At 44.8% G+C, this 14,208-nt stretch overlaps 1 protein-coding gene across 1 annotated transcript in view; it reads left to right on the forward strand.

Moving 5' to 3' along the window:
- Window positions 1-14,208, forward strand: part of LOC140730165 (zinc fingers and homeoboxes protein 2-like) — a 112,318-nt gene that overhangs the window by 33,208 nt on the left and 64,902 nt on the right. The gene's annotated exons all lie outside the window — the stretch shown is intronic.

The following is a 14,208-nucleotide window of genomic DNA, read 5'->3' on the forward strand; positions in this document are numbered from 1 at the left end:
CTCATGACATATGTAGAGTTTATCAAAAAATAGAAAAGTTTATGAAGAGATTCTCTTTGTAAAATTAAAAACAAATGTAAAGGGGGTTTCTTTTTCTTTCGTTACTGCATATGTTAATCAAAATGGCTTCTTTGTTTTGTTAAAAGTAGGAATGCTTCTTTGTTGCGAGAGAGTGCTGGAAGCTTGTTTGGGTTAAAATTTACTGATAGCGAGAATTGTATTCCTTTGTTAACTAGTTGAGATTAATGTTGTTATGAGTCTGTAAACTATTGTTGGCGGGCATTTTGGGGGGACTCAGCGCGAGGGGGTTAGAGAGAGAGGACGCGATGCTGTGAGCTGGGTGAGGAACAGACCCCAAGCAGGGGTCCAAGGCCAGTAAGTACCACAAGGAGAGGAGATGAGGGTAGATGTGCTTGGTTGACCACTTCGGGTGGTCCTGAGCTGCGAGTCGAGGAAGTCGGAGGGGATCGAATGGTGGCCAGAAGACTTCAGTAATTGAGCTCCAACGGTTGTGCACAAAGTGGTTTGGATTTTGATAAGTTTGGTGCCTTTTCTTTATTTTCTTTTCCTTCATATGTACTGTATTGTTATTAATTACCATACTTAGTTATAGTAATCTTTATAAACTGTAATCATTGTAATCGCATATGGTGTACTGCCTGTTCTTTGGCGAGGCGGGGACATCACACAGCATCCACACCAGCTGATTACCCAGTTTGGCGGGGCCGAAGGCTGCTCCCCCTAGACGAGAACGAGCTGAGCGAGCCTGAGGCGACCTGGGGGGTTACTTTGTGGGGTGCTCGTCCGGGATTGATTTCTGTGGAAGCTGTGTGATCGCCCTCTTTAAATTCTGTCTGCGGCAAAGAGTTGGTGTGCCTTTGCAGGTGTGCGATTGCTGGTTATCACTGCATGTGTGTTGGGTGGGGTGGCTGTTGGTGCACCGGAGGGCGTTGTTCGAGTTCTGACGAAATGGTGGTGGGACCATGGGCGTCCATGCTGTTACAAGTGAGGGGAAGGACTAGTGTTCCAGCTATGGTGGGCTCCGCCTGGTTGTTGGGATAATGTTCGGCCCTAAAGGGGCGGAGGGTTGGGCGGAGCGGACCTCTCAGTTGTTGGGTGAGTGGCAGTCCTTGGCTGAGGGAAAGCGACAGGGATTGGTTGAAAGTTTGAGTAGGTGGGCTGGTGATGTTGTTAGAACTGTCTGGTACAATTACCTCAAAGTGACAGCTGCCAGTTATAGGAAAGTGTGGGAAAATGTGTTTGGTTCGACTGGAGGTCAAATGCCGCAGCTGGAGAGCTTGCCATATCTGTGGCAGGAGATTGGTGGAAAGTTTTCAGGGTATCTTCTTTGGCTAGGGGGGCAGATAAATTGCTTGTGGTGCCGGGGGGATCTGTCAAGGGGATTAGCTCCTCCCTCAGTAGTTCAGTTGATTCGAGAGGTGTCGGGAAACTTAGAGGAGGCCCAGTGGGGGAACGGCTTGGGGTCTCTGGGGGATCACGTTCCCAGCAATGTACCAAGGAACTCCCAAAAGGAACAGACCCTATTCCTGAAGGCTTAGAGGGACCACACACTCTGTGTCGTTACGGATGGATGGAAGCTACTCTAAAGCCATCCTCGACACTGGGGCGCAGGTCTAGTTGCTGTACCGTTCGTTTTACAACCGTTATTGGAAGCATTTTACCCTTGATGACATTGAGGGCACTGCAGATTTGGAGTACCAGTGCCGGTGATTATCCAGATGATGGTTATTGGTCAGTGAAAATGCAGTTCTTAGAGGCCAGTGTGGGGGTGCCTGAGGTTCGTGAATCGTTAATGCTGATGTGTACGGACACTGTTGAGACAGGAAGCGTTTCGGTTCTGGAGAGGACTGATGCCCTGCTGGTGCGCTTGGGGGCCTGCCCGGAGGAGGTGGGTGGGCGCTGTTTGGAGGCATTGTCGATGCACCCCAGAGTTTCGAGCTGCTTGTGCGGACGTGTGTAGCAGCATTGGGCTGGTACTGAATTTAAACGCGAGCTGGTGGTGGTACAGCCTGGGGGAAGTATCTGAGGGTGAGACCCTCTTAGTGGAAGCTGCGAAATACCACGAGGGAGGGGAGTTGACCGCTGAAGACACCTCGGTGAGAGAGCGGTTGCGGCGACTGGCCCCTGAAGCCGTGGAAGACATAGGCGCGCTGTCATTGACCAGAATACGGCCCTGAGGGCCGAAGAGGCGATGGCCTGTCTGAGTGGTTCCCTAGGATTCTTCCGGTCCGAAAAGATGCCACAGGGCATATCCGGAGCTCTTGCACCCTTCCCGCGGGGCATGTGGAAGACCATGGGGGATGTGGAGGTGTTTGGAGTTCTGGCAGATGTGGATGACCTCCTGGTATTTGGATTTGCCTCGGAAGAATATGAAGTGAGGTTGTTGCAAGAGCGGCTGAGAACTAAAGAGTTAAAGTGTTTTCTGGACACGTGCCAGGGCTGGCAAAGGTCGCAGCTCGTGAGTGACTGTCTCTACGGAATCAAGTTTGAAGTGAAGGTGCGGAGACTGGAGACAATGATCTGGAACCAGTTGGAAGACTTACAAGTTGAGGAAGACAAAGAAAGTTCTCTGACTAAGGGCAACAGAAATCTGAGAGCCCAGAGAGGGGAGTTTGAGGAGGTGAAGCAATTGCGGACAGATCTTGGAAGAGGGAAGCGGAAGCTTGAAGGAAACCTGAAGATGACCATCAACAGTCTAATTGAAGTGGAAAACTTGAAAGTTGACCTGGAAGAAGTCATTAGGAAGAAAAAGCTGGAGATAAGTGCAGTGAATACTGAACTGGAGGCTGACAAATCTTTAACTGCTGCTTTTCAGGTCGGGGTGGAAGAAGCTGTTGGAGTAACTGCGTCCCAGATTGAGATGGCCAGGACACATGAGTCAGAACTGCTGAGCCTGTGGCGAGAGTTGCAGGGGCCAGAGAAGAAGCTGATCTCTCGATTGCAGGAGGCTGAAGAGACTGCAGGAGCAGTGCAGGCCACGTGTTTCCGTTTGGAGAAGATCAAACAGCAGCTACCGACCGCAGAAATGAGGAAGAATACGGATTCGAAGGATGATGTGCTGGATGTGTGGTACATGCTGCCTTTTGCTGACTTTCCCTCGATTGAGGAAGAGACCTTTGGCCCTTCTCCCACTGAGTCAGGTGTAGTGGAGAGGGTTAGCTGTGGGCAGCAGGGGGCTCAGAGTTTCAGTGGGGGCATGAGTGAGAGGTTATGAGAGGAGTTGGTAGCGGGCCTGATGTATCCCCAGTTGTGTCTGAACCTGAAGGGTTTAGGTGAGGGGGTACGGAGGTCTCGGAGGGTTAGGGAACTCCCAGATAAGTTGACCTATGTAGCGCCTGATGTTTACTGTTTGGGAAGCAGTGTCTTTTCTCTATTTTCTTTTCCTTCATATATACTGTATCGTTATTAATCACTTGGTTCTAGTAATCTTTATAAATTGTAATCATTTAATCGCATATGGTGTACTGTCTGTTTTTTGGCGAGGCAGGGACATCACACAGCATCCACACCAGCTGATTACCCAGTTTGGCGGGGCCGAAGGCTGCTCCCCCTAGACGAGAACGAGCTGAGCGAGCCTGAGGCGACCCAGGGGGTTATACAACTATCAATAAAGAATCAAATCTACAATGAACTCAAGATGTATATTGAGGTTTAAAGTATTCCGATTCGGAACATGATCTCTTGTGCAGTAGATGGAGCACCGTGTATGACAGGTCGTCATTCTGGTTTAGTGACATTTACAAAAAAAGAAATTCTAAGTTTGCAATCCATTGTGTAATTCATCATCACATCTCACAGCCTAAAACTTCAGCCAGTGACTTATTTCAAACATGACTCTCGTAATATCTGCTATCAGTAAAATTAAAGCTCATCCATTAAGTAGCAGAATATTTCCCCAGTTATGCCAAGGTAACAATGAAGAGTTTGAACACTTGCTTCTTCAAATTGAAGTGCATTGGCTGTCAGAAGTCTGCTGCTTAAAACATTTCTTTGATCTTTTTGATTCTGTGTTTCAATTTTTTGCTCAAAGTCGACAAGAGCTTAGGAAACAAGATTGAACTTCTACGTGGAGATGTGGCATAGCTAGATGATCTGTATTTTTTTAATGAACATTTTAAATATGAAACTGCAGAGTGAGAATTTCAATTTAATCCAGGCAAAAAGTGCAGTGTCCACTTTTATTGGAAATATATAACCAAAACATTGGGAGAAGAATGTTCTCACAGTTTCCCTGCATGGAAGGTATGGCATTCTCTTTCACAGACAGTGATTTGCAAAAGTACTGCTTATATCTACAGTCACTGAAGCAGGATATTCAGAATTGATTCAAGGGTTTGAATGATCTGGAAATTCCAGACTGGGTAATTAACACATTTCTTTGCAAAGTGGAAAACAGGAAGAGAGCTTGCAAGAAGAAATTACCAAAACTCAGAATGATGAAGAAGCAAAAATGCTTTTCAAAAATGTTGGCTTTTTTGGTATGTGATTACATTGTGATACAAAGTTTCCTGGTCTTCGGAGAAGAGCCAAATTGCTCTTCATTGCATTTCCATCCCCCTACCTTGTTGAAAGAGGCTTCAGTGCAGTGATCCACATACTAACAAAAAACAGAAACTGCCTGGACATTGTTACGCATGGCAACTTGAGGCTTTTGCTGTCACAACTTGAACAAGGTATTTCAACTCTTGCTAAAGCCCATCAAACTCAAGGACCACATTGATATTGAAACTGTGGTACAGTACACAGCTATTGTGTAAGCTAGGTTTAAAGACAAATACAAATTTAAAGCAGAATCATTTTTCTCATGTTGGCATATGGGGACACTGGGAAGTGTATTGCGCCTAAGAGGGATGTTAGCAAGTATGAAGGTGCTTTGGGGGATCCTGGCAAGTATGACAATTATTTGGGGGGGGTATTGGGCTAAAAAAGTTTGGGATGCTCTGGTTTAAACTAATTGGCAGGGTAATGGGAACCAGAATGAAAGGGTTGAGGATAGGCCTGTTGGTTTACAAGCTGAGACAATGTGTAGTGAGATTGTCAGGAAGATTGACAGGTAGGTGATGGGGCAAAATTGCAGTCAGTGGAATGAGTTGCAGTGTAATGGGGAATAAAATTGTGAAGGGTGACAGATACAGGACTGAAGGTGTTACTCTGTTTACTGTCCATTCAAATATAAGGTAAATGATCTTGTAGCACAGTTAGAGATTGGCAGTTATGACGTGGGCATCACTGAGTCATGGCCGAAAGAAGATTATAGTTGGGAGCTTAATATTCAAGGATACACTTTGTATTGAAAGGACATGCAGGTAGCCAGACAGATGGTGTGGCTCTGGTTTTATCATGGCAGTAGAGGAGCCCATGGACCAATATATTGGAATGGTAATGGGGATTGGAATTAAATGGTTGGCCACTGGGAAATCCAGCTTTATGAAGATGGAGTGAAGGTGCTCGACAAAGCAGTCCCCAGCTTACGTCGCATCTCACCAATGTAGAAGAGACTGCATCGGGACCACTGGATGTAGTAGATGACCTGAACAGGTTCTTAGGTGAAGTGTTGCCTCGCTTGCAAGGACTGTTTGGGGCCCGGAACGGAGATGAGGGAGGAGGTGAACAGACAGGTGGAGCACTTTGACTTGGAGGGTTAAGTGCCTGGAGAGAGATTAGTGGGGAGGGATGAATGGACAAGGAAATCTCAAAGAGACCTCTTGGCAGAAATGACAACTGGGTGGAATATTTTGTTTATAACCTTCAATGTCATTCTTAAGCAGCTCAAATAAAAAAAATATAACTGCATCACTAAGCTGAGATTTGTTACTGCTGGGCACTTGATGTTTAGAAGAATCTAAATCTGTACAATAATGAACCGTCTGTTCCCTGTGAGATGCTAATTGGTGGCTTTATTAAAGTTGTGGTGAATGAAAATAGTTAATAGGTTTACTCAGATTCATCATGCAGTTTAAATTTCTGTTTCAAGCAGTTCCATTTCTGCCTCCTTTCCTTTCTTTTAAGTAACTCTTGCTTTGTCCCAAGGCAAAACTGTGTTTCAGGTGTAGGTCATTTGGCCGTTGCTGCTGTTCTCCCATTCAGTTAGTCTGATCTTATTAACTTTCATTTTAAATGAACTCGATGGCTTGAGCTTCCTTCGCCTTGCGTTAAGGAATTTGTTCTCATCTCAGTCCTAAATGGCTTTCTAATTCTGAGGTGGAGCCCTGATTCTGGGCCCCTTCACCCTTCTCCCGGTATCAGGCATAAAAACTGTGCAAGTTTCAAAGAGATCTCCTTTCATTTTTCTGAACTGTAGCAAACTCAGCCCTTGTTTGTTCTATCCCTTGTGCAGAAAGCCTGCCATCCTTGGAATTAGTCCAGTTAAACTCCCTCCAGGACATGTACCCTGTTCTTAGAACTTCAGAATTATATCACCAGCATATGTCGTGAAATTTGTTATTTTTGCAGCAACAGTACGTTACAATACATAATACAAACTGCATAACACTATTTCTAAATAACAAAATTTAAATAAGCAGCGCAAAAACAGTAGTGAGGTAGTGTTCATGGGTTCAATATCCATTCGGAAATCTGATGGCAGAGGGGAAGAAGTTGTTCTTGAATCATTGAGTTTGTGCCTTCAGGCTCCTGTACCTCCTTCCTGATGGGAGCAATGAGAAGGGGCCATGTCCTGGGTAATGGTCCTTAATGATAGATGCCATCTTTTTTGAGGCATCACTCCATGAAGATGTCCTGGATGCTATGGAGGCTGTTTCTCATGATTGAGCTGACTGAGTTTATAGCTTTTTGCAGCTTCTTTCGATCCTGTGCAGTAGTCTGCCCCCAGGTGGAGATGCAGCCATTTAAAATGCTCCACACTAGTGGCCTCCGTCGGTTGTGGTGGACCATGGGTACTGCGCCTCTGGTAGTCACGGGGAGTGGCTTCTCCAGGGCGCAAGCCAGGGCAGAGTTGATATGGAGATCCATCTGTTGCCCATGCAGTGGGACCCTCCTCTCCATGCTGATGACAGGTCCAAAGGAACGACGAAAATCGGTACGGTTTGGTGCCCGCAGCATCGCAGGAGTTGCCGTGTCGGTGCTGGGTACAGCAGTCAGCGGCCTTTGGTGACATACCAAATCTCCTCAAATTCCTATGAAATATAACTGCTGTCACGCCCTCTTTGTAACTGCATTGATATGTTGGGCCCAGGACAACAGATCCTCAGAGATGCTGACACCCAGAAATTGAAATTACTTACTCTTTCCACGTCCGATTCCTCTGTGAAAACTCACGTATGTTTCCTCGTCTTACCCTTTCTGAAGTCCGCAATCAATTCTGTGGTCTTACTGACATTGAGTGCCAGGTTGCTGCTGTGATACCACTCAGCTAGCTGACATGTCTCGCTCCTCTACGCCTTTTCGTCATCATCTGAAATACTGTCAACAATAGTTGTGACATCAGCAAATTTATAGATAGCATTTAAGCTGTGTCTAGCAACACAGTCGTGGGTGCAGAGAGAGGGTGGAGCAGTGGAAGTTATTTCTGATCTGCGCAGACAGCGGTCTTTGAGGAAGTCAGGATCCAGTTGCAGAGAGAGACTTGCTAGAAGTGTGCAGAGTAGTTCTGATGAAGTCTTGCCAAGGCCCTGCATCAAAGCAGGATCATTTATGTCTCATTGAATTCAGTCTGATGGGGTCTTCAGTTTCCTCACAAAGCAAGGTCATTCTCCTTGGTCTCCTGTACGACGACTGACCATGAATTGACCAAAAATAAATTGAATCAATTTAGTGCCGTACTGTAGTGGGTGTAATGCAAACGCTGGTGCATCATCCACCATGGTATCTCGTCACATCAGTCAGTGTAAAATTAGCAATGCCATATTAAGGCATGTTGTCAGTAGTCAACACGATCCAAATCGGCCCCCAAAAAGTTGGTAATATCTAAATCACAAACTGCATTTTGGCCAATTGTTGTCCAAAGATGAGAGTCAACAGTTAGAAACATCTGAAGCAGGGAGATAATTTTAATATTTCTACCCTTAAACTTTTTTATATGATGCAGCTAAACATTTAAACATTGCAATCAGAATTGCTTAGAGATACAACTGGGCAATTTTATTGCTGAATTAAAAATGCCAGTGGCTGTTTCTGTTTTTCCCGTTAGTCCCTGGACTTTGCCGGCCATACTGCTGCTTCAGATTTGGACCCCAAACTGCCACTAACCCTCCAAAGTCCCCCGTCTTGGCAGAAAGTGAACATTTCCGCAGAGATCTGATGACCCACAACTGCTCCCATGCTTGCTGGTGTCCAGATAATGTGTTTTTAATTTTCTTTAGTTTGATTATCTTTTTGTTTTGGTTTCTTCATCGGTAGTATTTGAAATGAAGAATTAATTGTTTGCAAACTGACTTGAGTCATGGGAAGAGATAAACAAACAGGTTCTTCAACCCATTGAGTCCCTGATGTGAGCTACAGGCACCCGTTCATACTAATCCTACATTCATCCCATTTCTTATTCTCGTTAACTCCCTTAACTTTCTACCCCACACCAGCAATTTCCAGTGGCCAGTTAACCAATCAGCTGTAGGAAACCAGAGTAAATCCATGCATTCACAGGGGGAAACTGCACACAAACAGCACCTGAGGTCAGGACTGAACTTGAATCTGTTGAACTGTGGTGAACTAAGCATATGAGGGAATGTAGAAAGCTTTCTGATCAATCTCTTAATATCATTTTTTAAAATACAGCCGGCCCTCCTTATCTGCGGGAGATTGGTTCCGGGACCCCCTGCGGATACCAAAAAACGCGGATGCTCAAGTCCCTTATATAAAATGGCATAGTATTTGCATATAACCTACGCACATTCTCCCGTATACTTTAAATCATTTCTAGATTGCTTATAAAACCTACTACAATGGAAAAGCATTGTAAGTAGTTGTTATACTGTATTGTTTAGTGGTCAGTGGTGGCCAGTGCTATCATGTTTGCTGTTGTGTGCTGGGGCAGCAGGCTGAGGGTAACAGACACCAACAGAATCAACAAACTCATTCGTAAGGCCAGTGATGTTGTGGGGGTGGAACTGGACTCTCTGATGGTGGTGTCTGAAAAGAGGATGCTGTCCAAGTTGCATGCCATCTTGGATAATGACTCCCATCCACTCCATAATGTACTGGTTAGGCACAGGAGTACGTTCAGCCAGAGCCTCATTCCACCGAGATGCAACACTGAGCGTCATAGGAAGTCATTCCTATCTGTGGCCATCAAACTTTACAACTCCTCTCTCGGAGTGTCAGACACCCTGAGTCAATAGGCTGGTCCTGGACTTACTTTTCCACTTAGCATGATTAACTTATTATTATTTAATTATTTACTGTTTTATATTGCTATATTTCTTAACTATTCTTGGTGTGGCTGTAATGAAACCCAGTTTCCCTCGGGATCAATAAAGTATGTCTGTCTGTCTGTTTGAATAATGTCAAGTAAAAAAGTCTGTACATGTTCAGTACAGACGCAACCATCGTAGCTCTTCCGGGAACGCTGATGCCGCCTCAGCATCAGCCGATCCCGATTCTCCAGTGATCTTTAAGTTCTTGAGGCTGTAATGCTTTCCATATCTAGCCAGCCATCCCCTACTAGCCTTAAACTCCTTCCTCTCGCTCATAACACAAGTAGCGAACGAATGAGACGCGAGGCGAACAACGCTCAACTTCCAGGTTTTCCCGGTCCGCAGTTGGTTGAACGTGTGCACGCGGAACCCGCAGAAAAGGAGGGCCGACTGCATCTTAATTTAATATCTTTTCATGGTGCGTGCTGAATGGTTCAGGTTAGACTGAACCTACTTGATATAGAATGTTTTTAAAACACCCTCCCCCTAACTTCCCCCCCATCTTTCTTTCCTCAAAAATTACTGCGATGCAGTTTGAACATAAAGCAGTACAGCACAGGAGGGGGCCCATGTCTGTGCTCACCATTATACCAATTTAAATGGCATCCCAGGGCGAGTACTCAGGATATGCTCAGCACAACTGGCAGGTGTGTTTACTGATATTTTTAATCTCTCCCTCTCCCAGTGTAGAGTGCCCTCTTGCTTCAAATTATCCACCATTGTCCCTTTACCAAAACAGACCAAGGTAACATCCCTGAACAACTGGTCCTGTCGCCCTCATCTCAATAATAAGCAAATGCTTTGAGAGGCTGGTCAAGGAGTACATCTGCAGCTTGCTACCACCCACACTGGACCCCTATAATTCGCCTGCCAACACAACCGATCAATAGACAACCCAATAGCCACTGCTCTACGTACCGTCCTTACACATCTGGAGAAGAGGGATGCTTATGTGAGAATGCTGTTCTTGGACTACAGTTCAGCATTCAACACCATAGTTCCATCCAGGCTTGACAAGAAGCTCAGGGACTTCGGCCTTGATCCTGCCTTGTGCAGCTGGATCCTGGACTTCCTATCAGATCGCCGGCAGGTAGTAAGAGTGGGCTCCCTCACCTCCAACCCCTCAGGGCTGTGTACTGAGTCCCTTCCTTTACTCCCTGTATACCATGACCCTATCACCACCCACAGCTCTAATCTGCTAATTAAATTTGCCGACGACACTACATTGATTGGCCTAATCTCAAACAATAACGAAGCGGCCTACAGGGAAGAAGTCATCTCTCTAACACAGTGGTGTCAAGAAAACAACCTCTCCCTCAATGTTGCAAAAACAAAGGAGCTGGTTGTGGATTACAGGAGGAATGGAGACGGGCTAATCCCTATTGACATCAATGGATCTGGGGTTGAGAGGGTGAACAGCTTCAAGTTCCTCGGCATCCACATCACTGTGGTCTGTACACCTCAGCACCTCTTTCACCTCAGACAGTTGAGGAAGTTCGATATGGACCCCCAAATCCCAAGAAATTTCTACAGGGGCACAATTGAGAGCATCCTGACTGGCTGCATCACTGCCTGGGAACTGTACCTCCCTTAATCGCAGGATCCTACAGAGAGTGGTGTGGACAGCCTAGCACATCTGTAGTTGTGAACTTCTCATGATTCAGGACATTTACAAGGACAGGTGTGTAGGATCATTGGGGATTGAAGTCACCCCAACCACAATCTGTTCCAGCTGCTACCATCCGGGAAGCGGTACCGCAGCATAAAAGCCAGGACCAACAGGCTCCAGGACAACTTCTTCACTGGGCCATCAGACTGATGCACTCATGCTGATTTGAGTGTACTCTATATTACATTGACTGTTCTATTAATTGTAAATTACTATGATTGTACGTGGCACATTTAGATGGAGATGTGACATAAAGATTTTTACTCCTTGTGTATATGAAGGATGTTAGAAATAAGGTCATTTCAGTTCAGTTCAATGTCATCTGCCTGCACATGGATCATGTACTTCCATTCTTTGCCTGTCACTGTGCCTGCCTAACTCCTCCTTAAATGGTGGTATTGTATTTGTTTCCACCACCTCCCCGGCAGCACAATTCAGGCACCTACCAATTTTTATTTCGGGGGGAAAAAACTTAATTGTAAATCTACTTTAAACTTTCTCCCCAACCCTTAAATTTCTGCCAACTAATATTTGACACTTGCAGTACACCCTGGGATAAAAGTCTCCGGCTATCTACTGTGGCTGTGTCACTTTTATATACTTAGAGGTCCTCGGATCCAATCAGTAGCTTGTCCATATTTGAGCTCGTGCTTGCCTGCTTTGAGTGAAAAAGCTAATTGGCAAAGTCTGATTTAACTTCAGGGCAGGTCCTCATCTTGTTCACCTTTTTCTGTTATTCACTTGTTAAGGCTGCTTGCAAACCCTATTGACATCATCTATACTGTGCAGATGGAGTTGTCTATAAAACAATTCACTCGAAAACTGTCAGGTGATGGCGTTGCTTTGTCAGCACCATCTGCACCATTAATATTGAATGTATTAACTCATTTTATTACTAAATGATCAGGCATGGCTCAGATTAAGCACGAGTCCAAAACCCTTCAGTCATGAGTTCTGAACGTTAGCAGTGGTGGTGCAGAAAACCATTTTTCCAATGCCATATTATTCTACATCTTGTTACAGTCCATCACCTGGTAATGAACAGGCTGTTCTTGTGGTCATCTTCAAGATGGTTTTGTCTGAAAGTCGGCAAATACACCAAAATCACTTTATATGACAAATTAAACCCTCTCAGAATCATAATGCACGGTATAAAAAGCACATTAGACTAAAAAGAGAAAACAATTACTAAAAATGGGGGGGTGGGGGTGGAGGAGGAGGAGGAGGAGTTCTACTGTTTGTAGGAATGGATGTTTGTATGTATATCAAAATTTTAAACTTTAAGTTTTATGGGAGCTTGTTGGTATGTTCTGGTATCTGTCCATAATCAAGTGTTGTCAATGTCAAAAAAAAATTAAAGTATATATATTCAGTTTCTTACAGCCATTTACAGAAAAATAAAGAAATACAATGGATTTTATGAGAACATTCATAAAGACTGACACCCTATATGATTGTGCAAATGTTCAAAGGTTCATTTAATATCAGAATGTATAGAGTATACAACCTGAAATTCCTACTCTTCACAGACACCCACGGAACAAGAAACTCCATAGAATGAATGATGAAACATCAAAGCCCCAAATCCTCCCTCTCCCACTCGTGACAACAGAGATACCACCCCCCCCCCACCTTGCAAGCAGCAGCAGAAGTCTCCCAAAGAGATTGTGATTCAGAGCCCATCAAAACAAGTTAACACATTTCATGTCACATGCCAGTGATAATAAACCTGATTCTGGTTCTGAAAACTACAGTCCATGATCCAGCACTTTGGTATCTCAGACAATCGCTCCCTCCTCCTTGTGGTAATAAATTCCACAAATTCACTGCCCTCTGGCTAAAGAAATTTCTGAGCATTTCTGTTTTAAATGGACGCCCCCTATCCCAAGATTGTGCCCTCTTGTCCTAGACTACAGCACCATGGGAAACGTCCTTCCCGCATCTTCTCTCAAGGCCTTTCAACACTCAGAAGTTTTCAGTGAGATTACTCCCGGCCCCCCCATCCTTCTAAATTCCATTGCCATCAAACATTCCTCATGTGCTAAACCTTTCATTCCTGGAATCATCCTTGTGAACCTCCTCTGGATCCCCTCCAATATGAGCACATCTTTTCTTGGTTAAGGAGCCCAAACTGTTCATAATACTCAAGGTGAGGCCTCAACAGTGCCTTTATAAAGCCTCAGCATCACATCCTTGCTCTTGTATTCTAGACCTCTTGAAATGAATGCTACCATTGCATTTGCCTTCACCACTATCAACTCAACCAGCAAGTTAAACTTCATGGTGTTCGGCTCAAGAACTCTCAAGACCCTTTGCATCTCAGATTTTAGGATCTTCTGCCTGTTTAGAAAATAGTCTTCTACCAAAGTGTATGACCTTGCATTTTCTAACATTGTATTACATTTGCCACTTTCTTGCCCATTCTCCTAATTTGTCTAAGTCTTTCTGCAGTCTGCCTGTTTCCTCAACACTACCTGCCCCTCCACCAATCTTCGTATCATCTGCAAACTTGGCCACAAAGCCATCTGTCTCATTATCTAAACGATTGGTATACAGCATAAAAACTAGCGGTCCCAACACCAGCCCCTGTGGAACACCACTAGTCACCGGCTGCCAACCAGAAAAAGATCCTTGTATTCCCACTTACTGCCTCCTACCAATCAAGCCACTGCTCTAACCATGCTAGTAACATTCCTGTAATACCATGGCTCTTAACTTGGTAAGCAGCCTCATGTGTGGCACCTTGTCAAAGGCCTTCTGAAAGTCCAAATATACAACATCCACTGCATCCCCTTTATCTATCCTACTTGTAATCTCCTCAAAGAATTCCAACAGGTTCGTCAGGCAAGATTTTCCCTTCAGGAAACCATACTGTCTTTCCTGTGTCACCAAGTATTCCATCACCTCATCCTTAACAATTGACTCCAACATCTTTCTAACCACCAAGGTCAGGCTAACTGGTCTATAATTTCCTTTCTGCTGCCTTCCTCCTTTCTTGAAGAGTGGAGTGACATTTGCAATTTTCTAGTCCTCCGGAACCGTGCCAAAGTCCAATGATTTTTGAAAGATCAGTACTAATGCCTTCACAATCTCTACCGCTATCTCGTTCAGAACCCGTGGGTGCAGTTCATCTGTTGTGTACCTTTT

The sequence above is a fragment of the Hemitrygon akajei genome, chromosome 1 (genome assembly GCF_048418815.1).
Source record: "Hemitrygon akajei chromosome 1, sHemAka1.3, whole genome shotgun sequence".
Classification (NCBI taxonomy): Eukaryota; Metazoa; Chordata; class Chondrichthyes; order Myliobatiformes; family Dasyatidae; genus Hemitrygon; species Hemitrygon akajei.